Source organism: Globicephala melas, chromosome 5, assembly GCF_963455315.2.
Source record: "Globicephala melas chromosome 5, mGloMel1.2, whole genome shotgun sequence".
NCBI lineage: Eukaryota > Metazoa > Chordata > Mammalia > Artiodactyla > Delphinidae > Globicephala > Globicephala melas.
This window is the reverse complement of record NC_083318.1, coordinates 40,751,222-40,773,446: the sequence shown is the minus strand read 5'-3', so window position 1 is coordinate 40,773,446 and position 22,225 is coordinate 40,751,222. Positions and strand designations below refer to the sequence as shown.

General features: G+C 34.2%; 1 protein-coding gene across 2 annotated transcripts in view; it reads left to right on the top strand.

Moving 5' to 3' along the window:
- RAB28 (RAB28, member RAS oncogene family) overlaps window positions 1-22,225 on the top strand; it is a 92,570-nt gene that overhangs the window by 21,703 nt on the left and 48,642 nt on the right. The gene's annotated exons all lie outside the window — the stretch shown is intronic.

Sequence of the window (22,225 nt, the reverse complement as noted above, 5' to 3'; positions counted from 1 at the left end):
ATGATGGATAAGTAATTTTTGAGATCTGTCTCTTGGGCTATGATATACAGCACATAAAAATTATAAGACTGAATTCAGTACAGGATTATTATTTGGTTCATAGTCCTGCAATGCATTTACCCTGGTAAAGGGGACCTTAATAAGAGTTTTCAAATATATAAGATATGATATTACCTAATCTTCTACAACCTATTTGAGGTCAGAAAAAGAGAAAATGAATTTAAATTATACCATGGAGGATTCAGGTCAGGCACTGTTTCCTGACTATAAGCTTTGTTAAATCAATACCCAAGTATACTACCAAGAGAATTATCTTCTCCAAAAGTCTTTAAAAATGCAGTGCATTTTTTTTGTCCATAATTGTTTAGGAAATAGTACTTCCTGAAGGACCAAGCCATGATTTCTTCATTATGTGGTTTTGCACACTTAGATGAACATTTAATAAATCCAAGCCTTACTTCAAAACCATTACAAAACAGGTGTGAATATCATTTCTCTGAAGAGTTAAAAATATAAATTTTATAATACTTTCTAGAAAGCAGTATCACATATCACAAAATGGATGGCTTGGCTAAAAGAAACTTTTTTTTTTTTAAAGCTTTAGTTAAATTTTGCTCATCTATTTTTTAGATCTAATTGAGTGAATCAGATGCTTTTCAATTCATTGAAATCCCCCTTTACAAATCATAAGTTTTGATGAGCTTTGGTTCTGTTTCTGAGTGCAGCTTTTCATTTTAGGAGATAATTTGTTAGTCATTCGTCATGTCACCAAAGCATTGTTTTATATTATAGTTAGATTTGTGCTTTATTGGAGGTTTCCCGTCACCTTTTGGGAAATTATAGAGTAAGGGAGTGATGGGGGTTGGGATTTGTTTTCATTTCTTTCAGGATATAATCTAACTACATCTGGAGTAATGGTGTAGTGGTGCACAATTATATACATTATGTTATGTGTTTATGCTATCCTGTGAGGCCTCCGCCATTGGTCACTGTCTAAGACAGGATGTCAGGCTAGATGGGCTATTGGACTGTGCTGGTGATGCCATTCCTGGGTTTCAAAAACAAACATTTATATAATTATATGAATTTATGCACAAAACTGTTACAGTGTTATGTTTGAGATATAATTGCATGAAAGTCAAAAGAATTTTTTCACTTTTGGTTTAGCTCTAACCCCTTTCTTGTATTTATAATACTTTCTTTCAGAATATGATCATATAATAGAGTATGCAGACACACAGAATGTTACATGTGTAAAATTAAGTGATTAGAGATGAACATTTTCCTGGATATTATTTACTGCTCTCTGTCACCGGCCCAGTTTCATATGATCAATATGATCATGTAGTGAATGATCTTACAATTTGTGTTTACAAGTTGATGTTACATTATAGTAGTATGCACTCATTTTCTTTTTTGGGAATATATTAAAAAGCAAAGACTTTTTTTTTGAGCAACACCAAACTAATTAAAGAGATTTTATTAAGAGTTTCTATATCAAGGGCCTCATGAAACATTGGAACGTTTTCCAAGTCAAGGAAGCAGCTCCCAGATGCAGAGAATGTTCTAGATGGCAAGGCTTTCACAGTTGTTTCATCTGACTTTTTTCATTCATCAGATGAGTGTTATATTTGTTCAGTCTATTGTTTCTTTTTATTCCTCTTTTTCTGCTTTCTCTTGAGTTAACTGATCATTTATTATTACATTTTATTTCACCTATTAACTTATACATATTATATATTTATATATTATATTTTTAGTTGTTTCCTTAAGATGTTCACTATACAGCCTTAATTAGTCTACCTTCAAATAATAGTGTATCTCTTCGTGTGTAGTATAAGGAACTTAAACATTAGTGTTTAATTACCTCCCGCCCCAATCCTTTGTGTTATTATTGTCAGATATATTTTTACATATTCTATAAATAATTTTTGCTTTAAACAGTCATTTAGCTTTTAAGAGCAATTAAAAATAAGAAAAAAGGTACATTTTATTTTACATTTACTTATTACATTGCCAGCACTCTTTATTTATCTGTTTAGATCCAAGAGTCTGTTTGATAGCAGATTCTGCTTGAAGAACTTCCTTTAACATTTCTTTTAGAGTAGATCTATTGACAATGAATTTCCTCAATTAAAAGCAAAGACTTTAGATACTGGTTAAAGGCAAAGTAAAAGAAGCATGATGGGAAGACGTTTGAAGCTGAATTATTATGATCATTATCTATATACAGAGTCATCATCTGCCTAAATGATCTTTTAAAAATTCGTTATTCTGTCCTATTCTTTGCTTGAATAGAAAGCATATGTTGAAAAGAAATATGTGTAGGCTATGAAAATATTGGCAGCAGTAGCCAACTTTTAGCCAAAGTTTAGCAAAAAGATGGGATACAGAGAAAATTTCCATACAAAGAGTGTGTGAATTTGTTCCATAGTAAGAGCTATGGATAAAATCATGTATTTTTTATTAAAATATGGTAAACTCTCAGAAATTTGGGCTGAGGATTGAGAATAGTTTTAGGTAAAGATGAATTACAGGTTTATTTTTGTAAAAATTACATTTTATTATGGTTTAACTAGTGTAGGTTAATGATATAGGCAGCAGAGGAAGGGACTTGCTTTAATGAAATAGAATTGATAATTAGTAAGTTAATTATTTCAGTATATAATACTTAAAAGTATATAATATATTTGACCCTTGAACAACACAGGGGTTAGGGGCATAGTTCCTTCCTGCAGTCAAAAATCCACGTTTAACTTATAGTCATCCCTCTGTAAACTCTGTTCCTCCTTATTCACGGTTCTGCATCCATGGATTGAATCAACTTCGGATCATGTAGTACTGTAGTATTTACTATTGAAAAAAAAAATCTGCATGTAAGTGGACCTGCACAGTTCAAACCAGTGTTGTTCAAGGGTCAACTGTACTTAAAACAAATTAATTTATTTTATATTCAATTCTAAAAGGTTATAAAACAGTAGTGTTATTTCTTTGTACTGTTTAAGATTTTAAATGAAGTATTGAGTCGTGGTTAAGATCAGAGGGTTTTAAATTTAGACAGACTTTGCTTACAAGCCCAATTTCTTCACTTATCGGCAGTGTAACATCAGACAAGTTATGTCTTTAAGTCTCAATTTCTTCATCTGGAAATGAGGATAATGGTTTCTGTCTGATAAAGTTGGTTTAAGGATTAAATGAACTATTACATAAAAACACCTGGAACACATCTCCTGTACACTGTAAGTGCTCAATAACTATTAGTTATTATTATTAATCATAATAGCCTTTTAAAAGCATGGACTGTAGTTTCAGTTAGAAAGATCACAAGTTACAAATTAGTACAGTTGACATAGATATTTTACAAAAGTAGCCTGAAGAAAATGGTTCCTAGGGAATTCCTTGGTCACCATCTTATTCCTTGCTTTTTACCACGATAGTTCTCATGCTGTGTGTTGGGTAGGGCAATTCATTCAGAAAACATTGTCGAGTGCCAGCTATGTGTATTCAGCTAGCCATTGTTAATTTGTGCAAAGGTTGAACCACAGAGAGTGCTTAAGGAGTGATTGGGACCTGCTAATCTGGGTCTTAATTTTATTCTTTTTCTCTACCATCTTCAAGTTTTCTAGGAATTTGACTTTCTTTTGCTTTGTCTGGTTGTTGGGATTAATAAATTATGTTCAAATTTCCATGGAAGGCCCTACTTTTCCCTAGTGAGGTAAAAAAATATTCCTGGTAGTAACTTTCAAAATGGGAAAGAGGGAGGATTCCCCTGGTGGCGCATTGGTTAAGAATCTGCCTGCCAATGCAGGGGACACGGGTTCAAGCTCTAGTCCGGGAAGATCCCACATGCTGTGGAGCAACTAAGCCTGTGTGCCACAACTACTGAGCCTGCGCTCTAGAGCCTGTGAGCCACAACTACTGAGCCCGCGTCCCACAGCTACTGAAGCCTGTGCACCTAGAACCCATGCTCCACAACAAAGAGAAGCCACCGCAATGAGAAGCCTGTGCACCACAACGAAGAGTAGCCCCCGCTCACCGCATCTAGAGAAAGCCTGTGCACAGCAACAAAGACCCAATGCAGCCAAAAAAATAAAAATAAAAAAATTTATTAAAAAAAAATGGGAAAGGGGTAAGTCATCTACTTATTCTGTGTGTTTTGTGGAAGTTCCATTGGAGTTTGATGATGTCTGCAGCTCCAAGTACAGTGCGTTGTCTGATCGGCTATGAATATAGCCACATAAGCACCTGGAAACAATTATATTACCATCTAAGGCAACTTCTGCACCAGGCTTAATACCTGATTTCCTGGCCTTGAAGGTCTTGCTCTCCCAGCATCGGGGCACTCTCACTTGATCAGAGCCTGTGCTGCAGAACCTAGGGATTTTCAATATATGACCACTTATTACAGGCTTATTACAGGTGCACCTGACCATGGCCCAACACATAATCATCCACTCTCATGTGAACTATGGCACTAGCTTCCTAACTCTTCCTCCTGCTCTTAGCTTTGATCTCCTAAATCCAGTTCCCAAATGGCAAATCATACTGTATGACTTCTCTCCTTAAAACCCTCTAGTGCTTTCTCATCACACTAGAATGAAATCCAAACTCCTTATCCAATTTCATCAAGCACAGGGTTATCTGGCTCCTACCTACATCTCAGACCTCATTTTCTACTAAATGCTCCCTTGTCCACTATATGTGTAAGGCACATTTGTCTTGGCTGGCTCCATTTTGTCATTTGGATCTCATCTTAAATGTCATCTCCTCAGAGTTACCTTCTTTGACCACTCAAATCTAAACGAGTCATCAAGTCCCTTTTTGTCAGGACGTTCTGTTTCAGTTATTTGCATAGTCTCATTGTAATCTGATATCATTTCTTGTTTGTTTCTTGTCTGTCTAAGCTCTGTGAAAGCTAGGGACCTCATCACTTAGAACAATCTCTGAATGAATGAATGAATACCAAATGAGTGAATAAAAGCCTTTTCAGGAAGACTCTCTTGAAATTAAAAGTGTATATGGCCTGGGATATGTTATTCAGGGAAAATGGTTTTCTTAATAAGTAGGTAACAGAGAACTTATTAGATGGCCTTCAGGCCCAACTGGCCTAGTGAATTCCACTCTGGTGAATAATGTCAGAGTTTCTTAAGAAACACATTGAAGTTATATTATGCTGGGTCATGTTAGAGATAAAATGTCATAGATTTTATATCATGACTTTAGGTTAAATAAATCTAAAAAAATTAAGAATTTTGCTTCATTTTCTTGTGACTTTTACATACTGGTAGAAACTTACACTTTCAACTTTTTATTTACAAATTTTAAATTTGTGTGTTTAATTTAAAAATCAGAGTCTGCACTCAAATACACGTTTAGTTTTTCTTTTAGTGTTTCAGGGAAAGTTCAGATTAAAATGAAATGAACACTCAGGAATATTAATTTTTTAAAGATTAATTTTATATTCAATCCATGTTTTATAACCACATGGCATTTTAATTTGTCATTTTGTTATTTTCTATCTTTAAGCTGTTATGTTTTCCTACTATCTGATCCATCACCTAGTTTCTCCCCTGACTAGCTAACATTCTCAGTTGGATAGATTGTAAACAGAAATTAACAGGGTTGCATAGGAGCTGCCCCCTTCCTGATTTATAGCATCTTAGTTAGTGGAGGGGTGGTGGTTATCAGTAACTTGTATTGGGAGTAGGAATTATCATGCTCCAGTATAGAGTGGATGGATGAATGATTTCTACTCTTAAAGATATTAAACAGATCCTTTCCCAAATAAAGACTAATAACTCAGATTTTTAAACAATCTTCATGACAGATGAGGGCATAGAGAAGAGTGCATCAACACTAATTAACAATGTTGAGTGTATATTCTTCTTAACAGTGATTGATTGTTCTTGGAGTACTATCTCTGCCCAGGAAGTGATGTTTTACACTGTGAGGTTCAAAGGTTACATTTTAATGTACCCTGTAAGTTGTGTTCCCTGAACTCCATGGAAATGTATTAGTAAAACAAGTAAATTTTAAGTTGAAAATTTTACTGATGCTCTCAGTAAAGTTATCACAAGGCTTTTAAAGACTCTTCTTTATTCTTCATAATAGATGAGTATAAGAGATGGCTTTATGTCCAGCTTTAAGAACTTTATGGGAATTTACATGAAAGTACTTACCTATACTGCGACTTTTTGAGTTTTCAAAAATTCTTACTGTATCTGGAGAGTGGAAGTGTGAAACTATGAAGTAAGTAACATTTACTTTGATTCCTGTTTTGAAGGATTCATATCAACTTCTATAAAAGTGAACAAGTGAGTCTATTACCAGTTTGTTTAAAAGAGTTTACAATTTGTAAAGCATAAACAAAAACTCTTTTGGGGATTTGAAAAGTTCATTCTGTTTATACAGTCTAAATTATAACATTCTGCCCCTTACCCATTTGCTTTAATATGGTTCTTTTTGTTCTGGTGATAGTAATCCCAAAAGTATCAGACCCAAGTGTCTTTTTCAGATGGACCTAATGTTTCTGTTGCTTCATTTTTTTTTCTTTTTGCTTTTTCCTCTCTTTATATATAAATTTGTCAAATAGAGCTATGACTATTTACATACTGGAGGATGCTGGTAGCATCTTATTCTGTTACGGATAGCATCAGTGTTCTGTATACTGAGTGAGAGAGTATTTTAATACGTACGCTTACAGCTGTTCTCTTATGTGGTATTTCACACTCCTACTGTACTTTAAGAACACTGATAGTATTTCAAGTTTAATTGGTTGAGTAGTTTTATCAAATTAAACGCATAAGCTTGCATTCACACTGGTGTTGTGACTGATACATTGGGGAAGAAAATGTCAAATAAGTGCTTTTTCATAATACTAATCAGAAACTATTTTTCACCTGACAGTTGTTGCAGTGATGTTATTATGTCATTTCATAGTTACTTTTTTTTAGTTGGCCTACTTTAAACCATTTTGGCAATATTACAGTTTACTTAGCTTGAGAAGTTTAAGGATTTTGTGGTTTTGTTTTGTTTGTTTTGGGGGAATTGTGTAAGCATTTCGATCATAGCAATCTGTTTATATGATTTCTGTCTGTCTTTCATTGTCATGATAGAGAAAGTGTATTAAATGCTAAAGAAAACATAATCCACCTGTTGTTTCTTTTATGATGACTCTCTGATTTTAAATTTTAGAAGAAATTAAAAATTAAATATTAAAAAAGAATACAGCTATAAAAACTTTTTGTGAAAAGATTTGAGATTTTTATTAATGTAATTTAAGCCCCTTTAATGATTTACTTTATATTTGCTGTGATTGTTTAATAAATCCAATATAGATTAAAAGAACACTATAGTGGGGATCAGAAAACTTTGTCCTGCTACTGTCATTTTATCTAGCTACATTACCCTGGCAATTTATTTAATCACTTAAGATGATCCTCATGTATAAAATAAGGGGATTGTACTAGGCAATCATGAGCACCTTCTATTCCTAAAATATGATGACCCAAACTATGTTTAGTTGTAAGTCTGATTAATTGAACATATTTGTTGCCATACAATTTTAAGAGAGTTTAACTTTTCATGTGATTGAAATCCTGTCTTCTTATCTTTGCAGAGATGATTTCTTAGGCTCATTTTATCATTCAGTTATTAGATTATTAAGTATCCATTTTCTATATACATGAATAGGTGCATATACCTAATAACAATAAATATAACCAAGATTTATTGAATTCTTAGTATTTGCCAGGCACACCCTGGAAATATGACCAACTTTCAAGTGATTTTGGGACTCTAAAAATAGCATTTCTTTTTTTTCTTTGAAGTATAGTTGATTTACAATATTATGTTAGTTTAGGGTAAACAACATCATGATTCAATATTTTTATAGATTATACTCCATTTAAAGTTATAAAGTATTGGCTATATTCCCTATGCTGTACAATATATCCTTGTAGCTTATTTCTTTTATACATAATAGTTTGTACCTTTTAAGCCCCTACCCTATCTTGCCCCTCTTCCCTTCCCTCTCTTTACTGGTAGTGACTAGTTTGATCTCTATAATGTTCTGAAAAAGTCACCTTTTTTAGAGCAGAGTTTTTTATTTTATTTTTTTACTGTTTGGAATTATGTAGCTGTTCTGTAACTAAAGCTCCATGAAGGCAGAGACTGTCTACCTTGTTCACTGCTGTGTCTCTAGTATCAAGCTCAGTCCCTGGCACACAGAAGATGCTCAATAAATACTTGCTATGAATGACTAGAAAATTATTAATTCTCTACCTTAGTAAAAGATGAAACTATGGAAATTTTGAGATGATAAAGAGAAAATAATACTGTTTTTTTTCCTAGCTTTTGTAATACTGTGAGGCTAGGTTTTTCATCTGGAAGAGGCATATAATAACAGCCTCACTTGGTGCTTATGAGTTACTACTACATAAGATCATGTAAAATGCCTCTGACATTACACACATAGTTCTTTTGAAAAGGAAACTCTTAGCCCTCATCGCTTAATTTTCATTCAAAATTTTAATTTTAAAAAGATGAGAAGTGGTATTTTCCCTTATGGATATTTATTTTATAGTGTGTTCTAGCACCTTAATATCTTTAATATAGAGACAGTGTAGAGTAGTGGTCAAGGACACAGACTTCTAAGTAAGACCACTTAGTTTCAGATATGGGCTCACTTGTTTAAATGTGTGACCATGGTAAGGTACTCACCCTCTTTGTGCGTTAGTTTTGTCATCTGTAAAATGGAAATAACAATAGCACCTACCTTATAAGGAGGTCGTTATAAAAATTAAATATATATAAAGCTCCTAAAACCGTGCCTGGTATATATAGGTGCTGTATGTGTTAGTTGTTATTATTGTATTTCCCACTCTTTCTCCAGATCCTCTCTTCTCGTTATGGGTACTGGGAGGAGGTATTGCCAAGTCTCGTATATTTTTAATTTAAGGATTTAAAAATCAAAAACATTAAAGATTTTGTGGAATGTCTTTGAAATACATAAAAAATGATTAAAATTTTGGTTATAATTATTGTTTGGAAGCCACCCTTCACTTAACTTGTAGTTTAGAAGTATATTTTTCTGAAAAAATATTTAAATTCTATTAATGGAGGTGATATAATTTTGATATTCAATCTGAATGGTGAAAGCTGGTGTACAGTTGCCATGAATTTTTATCTCAAGTTTATTTTGCTTTTGTAGACATGTGTCTAATAAAAAAAAAGATGCTGCATAAACCATCGTTGGAGTTTGAATGTACTTCTGTTTTTGGTTGAGGTATAAATGTTATTTCTGGCTGTGTCCTTCATACTTAGTTCTTCTTACAACAAATGGAAAGGCCTTAATTGTACCTAAGGGAATAGTTAATCCACAGTGGACATATGGTGGACAAAAGCCGAGTCTAGTAAATGAAATAAAATTATAAATGGTAAAGATTTGAATGCTTACAAAGTCTGGCAGCTATAAAAGATAGTGTATTGTTTGAGATTAGCAAATTTTCTCTGAAGCATGATAGTAATAATTCTTTTCTTGGTGTGTTTTTGTTGTATATTTATATGTAAATTCGACTGAAAGACATACTCTCAACTTATGTATAAAGCATATTTGTCTTTTTTTTTATTGTTCATTAAGCTTTGTGATGTGACTTTGACGTCAGTAATAAAGGCTGATGATATCACATTTTTGGAAAGTTACTGCTCTTTTGATTGGGGGCAGTTAATTAGCATTAACCCAGAACAGCTCTTGGGCTTTATGGATTTGAGCATTATATGTGGTTGCACTGCTCCAGCAAAAGGTTAAGTATTAATGGAAAATGGTCACAGCCCTTTTACTTAAAGAAAACATGTTACTTGTAAGTTTTCTTTTGATTTTACTTTTACAGTTACATTGAATGTCTTCATTCATTTAGCCATCCATAAAGCAAATATTGTTGCACATGCGGTGGATAATAAGTCTTTTTAGGACTACTTGTGTGGCATGTCACAGATCATTAACTGCAAGTAACCACCTGACTTGAGGGAAGCCTGGAAGCATCATTATAGTGAAATAAGCTTTTATTTAGGTATCACTGCAGCACATTGATTTATTGAAATGTCACCAATTGCTACTGTGAAAATATATTCTCATTATCATTCAGGGAATGGTAAAAATTAACCACTGTATACTGTAAAAGATATATATTGCTAACAGTGGAAAAAATAAGAATAAATATTATGGTCTGTATTTTTCTAATAATTAAAGAATTAATTAGATGATTAATTAGGCTAAATTAGGTAATTCTTGTAGGATGTTTTCACATCTATGTGTGATTCTATACACGTGTTAAAGGCGTGTTCTCAGTTCTTTCTAATTTGAAATACCTTAAAATTAAGCAGCATAGAAAGATAATAGCAAACTTAATATAACTATTGTATTTAAGACAGTCAATCCATAAAGTAATAAGCTCTTTCTGTGAGCACATGGCTGCTTCCTAGGCACAGATATTATGAATCCAGCCTTCAGGAAACTTGTCTTTTTGTGGAAGTAAGATTAACATAATGGACAAAAGGTACAAAAGAAAAACAACATATAGTTTAGCGCTACTGTTTCAATGAGAGGGAAAGGATTAAGAGGAATGTAGACCTCAAACTGAGTTTTTGCAAAACTGGTAGGGTTTGGATACATCTTGTTATAGGTAAGTCTTGAGCCAATTCAGGGGTATCTCTGCATTTGGAATTTAATGTTGGCTTTTAAAATTTTTTTTAATTTATTTTTTATTGGAATATAGTTGATGTACATTGTTCTGTTAGTTTCAGGTGTATAGCAAAGTGAATCAGTTTTACATATATCCACTTTTTTTGATTCTTTACCCATATAGGTCATTACAGGGATTGAGTAGAGTTCCCTGTGCTATACAGTAGGTCCTTATTAGTTATCTATTTTATATATAGTAGTGTGTATCTATTTGTAGTGAAAGAGATGGATCTAGAGTCTGTCATACAGAGTGAAGTAAGTCAGAAAGAGAAAAACAAATACCATATGCTATCACATATATATGGAATCAAAAAAAAAAAGGTTCTGAAGAACCTAGGGGCAGGACAGCAATAAAGATGCAGACATAGAGAACGGATTTGAGGACATGGGGGAAAGGGGAAGCTGGGACGAAGTGAGAGAGGAGCATTGACATATATACACTACCAAATGTAAAATGGATGGCTAGTGAGAGGCTGCTGTGTAGCACAGGGAGATCAGCTCGATGCTTTGTGACAACCTAGAGGGGTGGGATACGGAGGGTGGGAGGGAGGCTTAAGAGGGAGGGGATATGGGGATATATGTATACATGTAGCTGATTCACTTTGTTGTACAGCAGAAACTAACACAACATTGTAATGCAATTATACTCCAATAAAAATGTAAAAAAAGAAAAAAAAAAGAAAATGGGCAGAAGATTTAAATGTTGACTTTTTTACAAAAAAAAAAAAATCTCCTAAGAACTCATTTTAGAGTTTCTTAAAATATGAGTTCCACTTCCATATTTTGGTGTTTGTTTCCATGCTAGGAGGATCTAAATAACAAAAAATATTAGAGCCTGTATTAGTTTGCCAGGGCTGCCATAACAAAGTACCTCAAACTGGGTGGTTTAAACAACAGAAATTTATTTTCTAACAATTCTAGAGGCTAGAAGTCTGAGATCACGGTGTCTGTAGGGTTGGTTTGTAGATGGCTGTCTTCTCCCTTTATCTTCACATGGTCTTTCCTTCGGGCATATCTGTGTACGAATCTCCTTTTTTAAGGATCGCAGTCATGCTGGATTAGGGCCCATCCATATGACCTTCAATTTTACCTTAATTACTTCTTTAAAGGCCCTTATATTGAAATAAAGTCACATTCTGAGGGTCTGGGAGTTAGAACTTCAACATATGAATTTGAGGGAGAGCAGGTTTGACATAGTTCAGCCCAAAGCAGAGCCATTATGCTTTAATATGTTAGAAGTAAATCTCAAAGAATCATAGAAGTTGAAGCTAGAATAATTCAGAAATCTTCTGATTTTATTATTTCATTTACTAATGAGGAAGACAAAATAAGAGCTCTTTTGAAAACGTTATGAAAATCAATGGACGTTAAATTTGTAGACCATCTTTGAATATTTAATATATGAAACTGTGGATTAGATTATTTGAATCACTTTTTGTTATCAGAATCAAATGCACATACTATGCAAATTATTGTTTCTAAAAGCAAATGGTGCCCTCCTCCTTTTTGTTCTGTTCTGGTACTTCTAAAATTATAATGGAAGCCAAAGGAAAGGAAAGTGAGTTGATTTACAGAAATAGAATATCACATATGACTTTTAGAATCACGGAGGCATACATTGAAAATACTGTGGGTTCAGGTCCAGACTACCGTAGTAAAGCGAATATCACAACAAAGTGAGTCACACAATTTTTTTGGTTTCCCAGGGCATATAAATGTTATATTTACACTATACTGTAGTCTGTTAAGTGTGCAATAGCATTATGTCTAAAAAAACAACATACATACCTTAATTAAAAATACTTTATTGCTAAGAAAACACTAATCATCATCTGAGCCTTTAGCAAGTTGTCTTTTTGCTGGTGTAGGGCCTTGCCTCATTGTTGATGGCTGCTAAATGATCAGGGTGGTAGTTGCCAAAGGTTGGGCTGGCTGTGGCAATTTTTTAAAATAAGACAATGAAGTTTGCCTCATTGATTGATTCTTCCCTTCACAAACACTTTCTCTTCTGCATGCAATGCTGTTTGATAGCATTTTACCCACAGTAGAACTTCTTTCCTCAGACATAAAAAAGAATGAAATACTGTTATTTGCAGCAACATGGATGGACCTAGATAATATTATGCTTAGTGAAATAAGCCTGACAGAGAAAGACAAATACTATATGATATCACTTATATATGGAATGTAAAAAATAACACAAAGGAATATATATGTATACGTGAAACAGAATCACAGATACAGAAAACTTGTGGTTACCAAAGAGGAGAGGGAAGGGAGGAGGGACAAATTAGAAGTATGGAATCAACAGATACAAAATACTATATATAAAATAGATAAGCAATAAGGATTTACTGTATAGCACAGGGAATTATACCAGTTATCTTGTAATAACCTATAATGGGACATAATCTGCAAAAATACTGAATTACTATGCTGTAAACCTAAAACTAACACAATATTATAAATCAACTATACTTCAATAAAAAATCAACAACAAAAAATAGTCACCTGACAAAGAAAAAAAAATTGGAGTCAGTCCCCTTAAACCCTACTGCTGCTTTGTCAACTCAGTTTATGTAATATTCTAAATCCTTTGTTGTCATTTCAACAGTCTTCACATCATCTTTACCAGAAGTTGATTACCTCTCAAGCAACCACATTTTTTAGTTATCTGTAAAAAGCAACTCCTCATTCATTAAAGTTTTATCATAAGATTGCAGCAATTCAGTCACATCTTCAGGCTCCACTTCTAGTTCTGTTGCTGTTTCTGCTACATCTGCAGTTACTTCCTCCAATGAAGTTTTAAACCCTTCAAAGTCATCCAGGAGGGTTGGAATTAACTTCCATACTTCTGTTAATGTTGTTATTTTGACTTCTTCCCAAGAATCACTAATGTTATTTAATGGCATCTAGAATGATGAATCTTTCCAGAATGTTTTCAATTACTTTGCCCTGATCCATCAGAGGAATCACTATCCTTGGCAATTATAGCCTTACAAAATGTATTTCTTAGATAATAAGACTTGAAAGTTAAAATTACTCCTTGATGTAGGGGCTATGGAAAAGATGTTGTATTAGCAGGCATGAAAACATTAATCTCATTGTGCATCTCCATCAGAGCTCTTCGGTGACCAGGTGCATTGTCAGTGAGCAATAATATTTTGAAAGGAATCCTTTTTTTTCTGAGCAGTAGGTCTCAACTGTGGGCTTAAAATATTTAGTAAACCATGTTATAAATAGATGTACCGTCATCTAGACTTTGTTGTTCCATCTAGGAGCACAGGCAGAGAAGATATAGCATAATTTTTAAGGGCCCTAGGATTTTCGGAACGGTAAATGAGCATTGGCTTCAACTTTAAGTCATGAGCTGCATTAGCCCCTAACAAGAGAGTCAACCTGTCCTTTGAAGGCAGGCATTGACTTCTCTCCATTTGTGAAAGTCCTAGATGGCATCTTCTTCCAATATAAGGCTGTTTTATCTACATTGAAAATCTGTTGTTTAGTGTAGCCACCTTCATCAGTTAACTTAGCTAAATATTCTGGATGACTTGATGCAGCTTCTCTATGAGCACTTGCTTCACCTTGCACTTTTATGTTATGGAGATGGCTTCTTTCCCTAGACCTCATTAATCAACTTCTGTTAGCTGCAAACTTTTCTTCTGCAGCTTCCTTACCTCTCTAAGCCTTCGTTAGTTAAAGAGAGTGCTTTTATTTGGATTAGGCTTTGACTTATGGGAATGTCTTGGTTGGATCATCTTCTATCCAGACCACTAAAACTTTCTCCGTATCAAGAAAAAGTTTGCAAATGATGCAACCAACAAGGGCTTAATTTCCAAAATACACAAACAGCTCCTACAGTTCAATAACAATAAAACAAACAACCCAATCAAAAAATGGGCAGAAGACCTAAATAGACATTTTTCCAAAGAAGGCATACAGATGGCCAATAGGCACATGAAAAGATGCTCATCATTGCTAATTACTAGAGAAATGCAAATCAAAACTACAGTGAGGTACATATATACAATGGAATATTACTCAGCCATAAAAAAGAATGAAATAATGCCATTTGCAGCAATATGGATGGACCTAGAGATTATACTAAGTGAAGTAAGACAGAGAAAGACAAATATCATATGATATCACTTATATATGGAATCTAAAAAAATGATACAAATGAACTTATTTAGAAAACAGAAATAGACTCATAGACTTAGGACAACTTATGGTTACCAAAGAAGAAAGGTGGGGGGGAGTGATAAATTAGGAGTTTGGGGTTAACATATACACACTACTATATATAAAATAGGTAAACAACAAGGGCATACTGTATAGCACAGGGAACTCTGCTTAATATTCTGTAATAACCTAAATGGGAAAAGAAACTGAAAAAGATACATGTATATGTATAACTGAATCACTTTGCTGTACACTGGAGGCTAACACAACATTGTAAATCAACTGTACTCCAATATAAAATAAAAATTTTAGAAAGTAGTAGAAAAGTTATTAAAAGAAAACTACAATGAGTTACCACCCCTCACGAGTTAGAATGACCATCATTGAAAAGTCTACAAATAATAAATGCTGGAGAGGGTGTGGAGAAAAGGGAACCCTCTTACACTCTTGGTGGGAATGCAAATTGATACAGCCACTATGAAGAACAGTATGGAGCTTCCTTAAAAAACTAAAAATAGAACTACAATATGACCCAGCAATCCCACTACTGGGCATATACCTAGACAAAACTATAGTTTGAAAAGATACATGCACCACTATGTTCATAGCAGCACTGTTTACAGTAGCCAAGCCATGGAAACAATCTAAATGTCCATTGACAGATGAATGGATAAAGAAGATGTGGTGCATATATACAATGGAATATTACTCAGCCATTAAAAAGAATGAAATAACGCTGTTTGCAGCAATATGGATGGACCTAGAGATTATCATACTAACTGAAGTAAGTCAGAAAGAGAAAGACAAATACCATATGATATCACTTATATGTGGAATCTAAAATATGGCACAGGTGAACATATCTGTGAAATAAAAACAGACTTACAGATATGGAGAACAGACTTGTGGTTGCCAAGCGGGAGAGGGTGGGGGAGGGAAGGATGGGGAGTTTGGGATTAACAGATGCAAACTATTATATATAGTATAGATAAACTATTATATATAGGATAGATAAACCACAAGCTCCTACTGTATAGCACAGGGAACTATATTCAATATCCTATGATAAACCATAATGGAAAAGAATATGAAAAGAATATATATATATATATACACACACACACACACACACATATATATATATATATAAAACTGAGTCACTTTGCTGTACAGCAGAAATTAAACAACATTGTAAATCAACTATAATAAAAACTTTTCTCCATATCAGCAGTAAGGCTGTTTTGCTTTCTTATCATTTGTGTGTTCACTGGAGTAGCATTTTTAATTTCCTTTAAGAACTTTTCCGTTGCATTCACAACTTGTCTAACTGTTTGGCACAAGAGGCCTAGCTTTTGGCCTATCTCAGCTATTGACATGCCTTCCTCACTAAGCTTAATCATTGTAGATTTTCATTTAAAGTGAGAGACTTGTGACTCTTTCTTTCACTTGAACACTTAGAGGTCATTGTAGGGTTACTAATTGGCCTAATTTGAATATTGTGTCTCAGGGAATAGGGAGGCATGAAGAGAGAAAGAGAGACGGTGAAATGGCCAGTGGATGGAGCAGTTAGAACACACACAATATTTATCGATTAAGTTTGCAGTCTTATATGGGTTCAGTTTGTGATGCCCCCAAACAATTACAACAGTAACATCAAAGGTCGCTGATGATGCATCATCTTAACAAATATAATAATAATGGAAAAGTTTGAAACATCATGAAAATTGCCAAAATGTGACACAAAAACACAGAGTGAGCAAATGCTGTTGGAAAAATGGTACCAATAGACTTGCTCAATGCAGTGTCGCTACAAACCTTCAATTTTTAGAAAATGCAATACCTGCGAAGCACAATAAAGTGAAATGCAATGAAATGAGGTATGCCTGTATCTAACATTCAAGTGAACTCTCTTTTTTTACTGAATATGCTAGGCTTAATTACAGAAGATGGTCTATTTTATCTCTTTTTGAACTGATGGTTTTCTGTTGACTTTTTTCAAATTTAAAAAATATGATGCATATGGAAATATAAACTTTAAAATTTTTGGAAGATGTTGAGGAACAAATGAACTATCCAGGAATCTGTTGGACACATATAAAAAGTAACTGAGTTTTAATAAGAAGCTCTACCTAGTATTGTTATAATCTATCATATAGTCTCCATATAATCAAAGATTTGTTATTGATAGTTTTTCAAGTGGATCATCACAGAAAATTTTCATGTGCAACAAGGCAGTCATGACACACTTGATGTGATCAGTTGGGCTCTGTATTATAAATATATATAATAATGTGATAAATATATATGATTACAGCTTATATTCTGATATGCTTTCTAAAGAGCGAGGAATGGGTGGAGCTATAGTTAGTGCTTTTGGAATTGTATATATGTAATTGTGTTTGAGGGCATTATTCATTGTGTATCATATTGGAGCAAAATTTAGGGATTAAGAGAGGGTTTAGGAGTTTTGTATGCATGATCTAAAGTTTTATTGGCTTTATTAATTCAGAGTGGTGAAATGGAACAAAGCACTTTCTATCACCTCAAGAGACTATTGACCATATTATACTTAAAAAATTTTGTCATAGTTACGGGATGCTATAGTTGTGGGATTTTTAAAGAAAATTTAGGTATAATTCACCTACCATAAAATTCACCATTTTAAAGTACACAGTTTTTAGTATATTCACTGGGTTGTGCAGCCATCACCACTATCTAATTCTAGAACATTTTCTTTACCCCAAAAAGAAACCTTGTACCCATTAGCAGTCACTATTGCCCTTTCTCCTTCCCTCCATTTCCCCTCCCTAACTTCTGGCGAGGTACTATTCTACTTTATGTTCCTATGGGTTTGCTTATTCTATACATTTCGTATAAATGGAATCATGAAATATGTGACCTTTTGTGTTTGGATTCTTTCACTTATAATAATGTTTTCAAGTTCATTTATGTTATAACATGTATCAGTACTTCATTTCTTTTTATGGCTAAATAATATTCCATTGTATGGATATAACTTACCACATATTGTTTACCCATTCATCAGTTGATGGCCATTTGGGTTTCCCAGTTTTTGGCTATTATGAATAATGCTTTTACGAACATTTATGTATAAGTTTTTGCATGGACATAGGTTTTTATTTCTCTTGGGAAGATACCTAGGAATGGAATTGCTGTGTCATATGGTAACTTACTTTTGGAGGAACTACCAAGCTGTTTTCCACAGCAGTTGCACCATTTCACATTCCTACCAGTGATGTATGAGGGCTGCAGTTTCTCTAGATCCTCACCAGCACTTGTTATTTTACTTTTTTTAAAAAAAATTGTAGCCATTCTAGTGTGTGTGAAGTGATATCTCATTATGATTTTGATCTTCATTTCCCTAACAATGATGTTGAGTATCTTTTCAGGTTCTTAATGTCTATTTGTATATCTTCTTTGGAGAAATACATATTCAAATCATTTGCCTGTTTTTAAGTTTTGTTGTCTTTAATTGTTGTGTTGTGTTCTTTAGAGGATATTATACCCTTATCAGATATACAATTTATAAATATTTTATTTGATTCTGCAGGTTGGCTTTTCATTTTCTTAGGTCATTTGATACACAAAAGTTTTTGACTTTGATGAAATCCAATTTATTTTTTTTCTTTGGTTGCTTATGCTTTAGGTGTTATATCTAAGAAACTATTGCCTTATCCAAGGTCATGAAGTTTTAATTTAATTTAATTTAATTTTATTTTATTTTTGGCTGCGTTGGGTCTTCATTGCTACATGTGGGCTTTCTCTAGTTGCAGAGAGCAGGGCCTACCCTTTTTTTTTAACATCTTTATTGGAGTTTAATTGCTTTACAATGGTGTGTTAGTTTCTGCTTTATAACAAAGTGAATCAGTTATACATATACATATATCCCCATATCTCCTCCCTCTTGCATCTCCCTCCCTCCCACTCTCCCTATCCCACCCCTCTAGGTGGTCACAAAGCACAGAGCTGATCTTCCTATGCTATGTGTCTGCTTCCCACTAGCTATCTATTTTACATTTGGTAGTGTATATATGTCCATGCCACTCTCTCACTTTGTCCCAGCTTACCCTTCTCTTCGTTGCATGCTTCTCATTGCGGTGGCTTCTCGTTGCAGAGCACGGGCTGTAGGCATGCAGACTTCAGTATTTGTGGCACGCAGGCTCAGTAGTTGTGGTGCACGGGCTTAGTTGCTCTGTGGCATGTGCGATATTCCCAGACCAGGGATTGAACCCATGTCCCCTGCATTGGCAGGTGGATTCTTAACCACTGCACCACCAGGGAAGTCCCAAGGTCATGAAGTTTTATACCTATGTATTTTTTTAAAGAGTTTTATGGTTTTAGCTCTTAAGTTTAGATCTTCAATTCATTTTGAGGAAATTTTTTTTATATATTTATTCATTTGGCTGCACTGGGTCTCAGCTGTGACACGCAGAATCTTTGTTGCCGCATGTGGGATCTTTGCTGCGGCATGCGAACTCTTAGTTGCATCAAGTAGGATCTAGTTCCCTGACCAGGGCTGGAACCTGGGCCCCCTGTATTGGGAGCGCAGCATCTTAGCCACTGGACCACTAGGGAAGTCCCTTGAGTACATTTTTAAATGGTGTGAGTAGGAGTCCAAATTCATTTTGCATTTGGATATCCTGTTGTCTCAGCATAATTTATTGAAAAGGCTGTTCTTTTCCCATTGAATGGTTTTGGCACTCTTGTCAAAAATCAATTGACTATAGATATATGGATTTATTTCTGGATTCTTGCTTGTATTTCATTGATATGTATTTCTATCCTTATGCCATTACCACACTGTCTTATTACTGTAGCTTTGTGGTAACTTTTGAAATCAGGAAGTATCTAATACTCCTGCTTTATTCTTCTTTTTCCAGATTGTTTTGACTATTCTATGTCCCTTGCATTTCCATATGAATTTTAAGATCAGCTTATCATTTTCTGCAAAGACATCAGCTGGGAATTTGTATTGAATCTGTACATCAATTTGGGGAGTATTGCCATCTTAACAATATTAAGTCTTCCAATCCAGGAACATGGAAGTTTAACAACGTTGTAGCTTTCAGGGTATAAAATTCACCCATCTATAAAGTATTTTGTACTTTTCATGCTGTTGTACTATTATAAATGGAAATGTTTTTGTGATTTCATTTTCATATTCATTGCTAGTATATAGAAATGCATGTGTTTCTCTATATTTATATATACTACAACCTTGCTGAAAAAGTTTATTAGCTCTAGTAGTTTCTTTTTTTTTTGCGGTATGGATTCCTTAAGACTTTCAACATACAAGATTATGCCATCTGCAAGTAGAGATGATTTTTTCCTTTTCAGTACGGATACTTTTTAATTCATTTTCTTGCCTAATTGCCCCAGCTTAAATTTACATTGAACAGAAGTGATGAGAACAGATATCTTTGTCATGTTTTTATCATGAAGAGTGTTAGATTTTGTCAAATGCTTTTTCAGTCTCTATTGAGATAATCATTTGCTTTTTTCCTCTATTCCAGTTTGATTGTGAATAATCTCAATTGACCTACCTTCAGGTTCACTGATTATTTCTTTTGTCTGCTTGGGTCTGCTACTGAGCCCCTCTAGTGAAATTTTCATTTAAAAAGTGCTTGATAAATTCCATGATGTTTGTTATTTCTAGATCTGTTTCTCTGATTGATTTTTTATTCTGGTTATTACTTGTATTTTAGTTTCTTCATATATCTAATACTTTTTTTACTGGGCTTTGGATATTTTACATTCTTGAGTCCTGGGTTTTGTTATCTTATTTTGTACTTTGGTAGGCACTTAAATTATTTGTAACTTGATAGTTTATAAGCTTTGTTAGAGTGACCATACTCTAGAGCTAGTTTAGCCCTATTCCTAAGGTGTTACCCTTTTGTGTTCTTCCATTGAATGCCCTGGTATTTAATGAGTTCTTTCCTCTTTAGTGGTTGGAAGTTGAGTATCTCCCAGTTCTGTTCGCATTCTGGGAATTTTTCTAGTTGCAGCTTTCTCATTCTTCTTTGCCCAGTCTCATGGAGTTTTGCCTATACATGTGTAGTTTAGTAGTCAAGAACAGACTCAAGGAGACTCTCATAAAGATTTCTGGACCTTTTCCTCTTTGTAGCTGTCTTCTTTCTGGTACTCTGCTTCACAAGATCCCAAATGCTTCAGTTTATTTGAACTGCAATCTCAGTTTCCTCTAGTCTACAGGCTGATTGTTTTCAATACTTTCCTTGTGTTCTTCTTCTCCTTTATATAGTTTAGAAGGTTCCTCCAGGTAGAAAGTCACAGTGATTATAAAGCTCATTTTATTTGTTTCTCATCTCTCAGGGATCATCCTCCCTGATATTCAGTGTCTGCTTTATATATTTTGTTTGGTTTTCTAGTTATTTATGGCAGGAGGAAAATCTTGTTCCAGCTGTTCTGACAGAGCTTGAGGCAGTAGTAGTTTAAGAGGTTTTTAGTCTTCAGATATATATATATATATATATATATATTTTTTTTTTTTTTCGGTATGTGGGCCTCTCACTGTTGTGACCCCTCCCGTTGCGGAGCACAGGCTCCGGATGCACAGGCTCAGCGGCCATGGCTCACAGGCCCAGCCGCTCTGCGGCATGTGGGATCTTCCCGGACCGGGGCACGAACCCGTGTCCACTGCATCGGCAGGCGGACTCTCAACCACTGCGCCACCAGGGAAGCCCCAGTCTTCAGATATTTTATATCTCCAAAGTGTTTTGTATCTTCATATTTGTATACTAACTAAGATAAAGATTATACTTACCAGTGTTTTAGGTTAGCTGTTTTTATGAAGAGAGTTTTAAAAATTAGAAATAATCAGAAAAACTCAGTAATGGATCAGTTCATTTCAGAATATCAGATCTGTGGGGAATCCTGATTGTTTGGATCATGAGACTGAACCATTTTCTTACACCATACATATCTTGATTCATGCAAAGTAAGGAGGAAAAGGACAATGTTGATGATTAAAAAACACATAAACTGAAATTTTCTTTTTAGGGATTGGTCTTGAAAATCCAAATGTCTAAAGTATGTGTTGTGCCCATAGGGTGAAAATATTCTCCTTAGTCATAATCTTGAGAGTAAAGGTTACCAAGACTAAAACTAACACTAAAATATTTAAAAAGTCAGCCAAATATTTTGATTAATGCTGTTGAGTAGCACGAGAATAATCTCATCAATACAAGTAAGGTAATATGTGTATTTAGCGAACATCTGTTAAGGGCCTGTTTTGCCCAGGAATCGTGCTAAATACTGGGAATA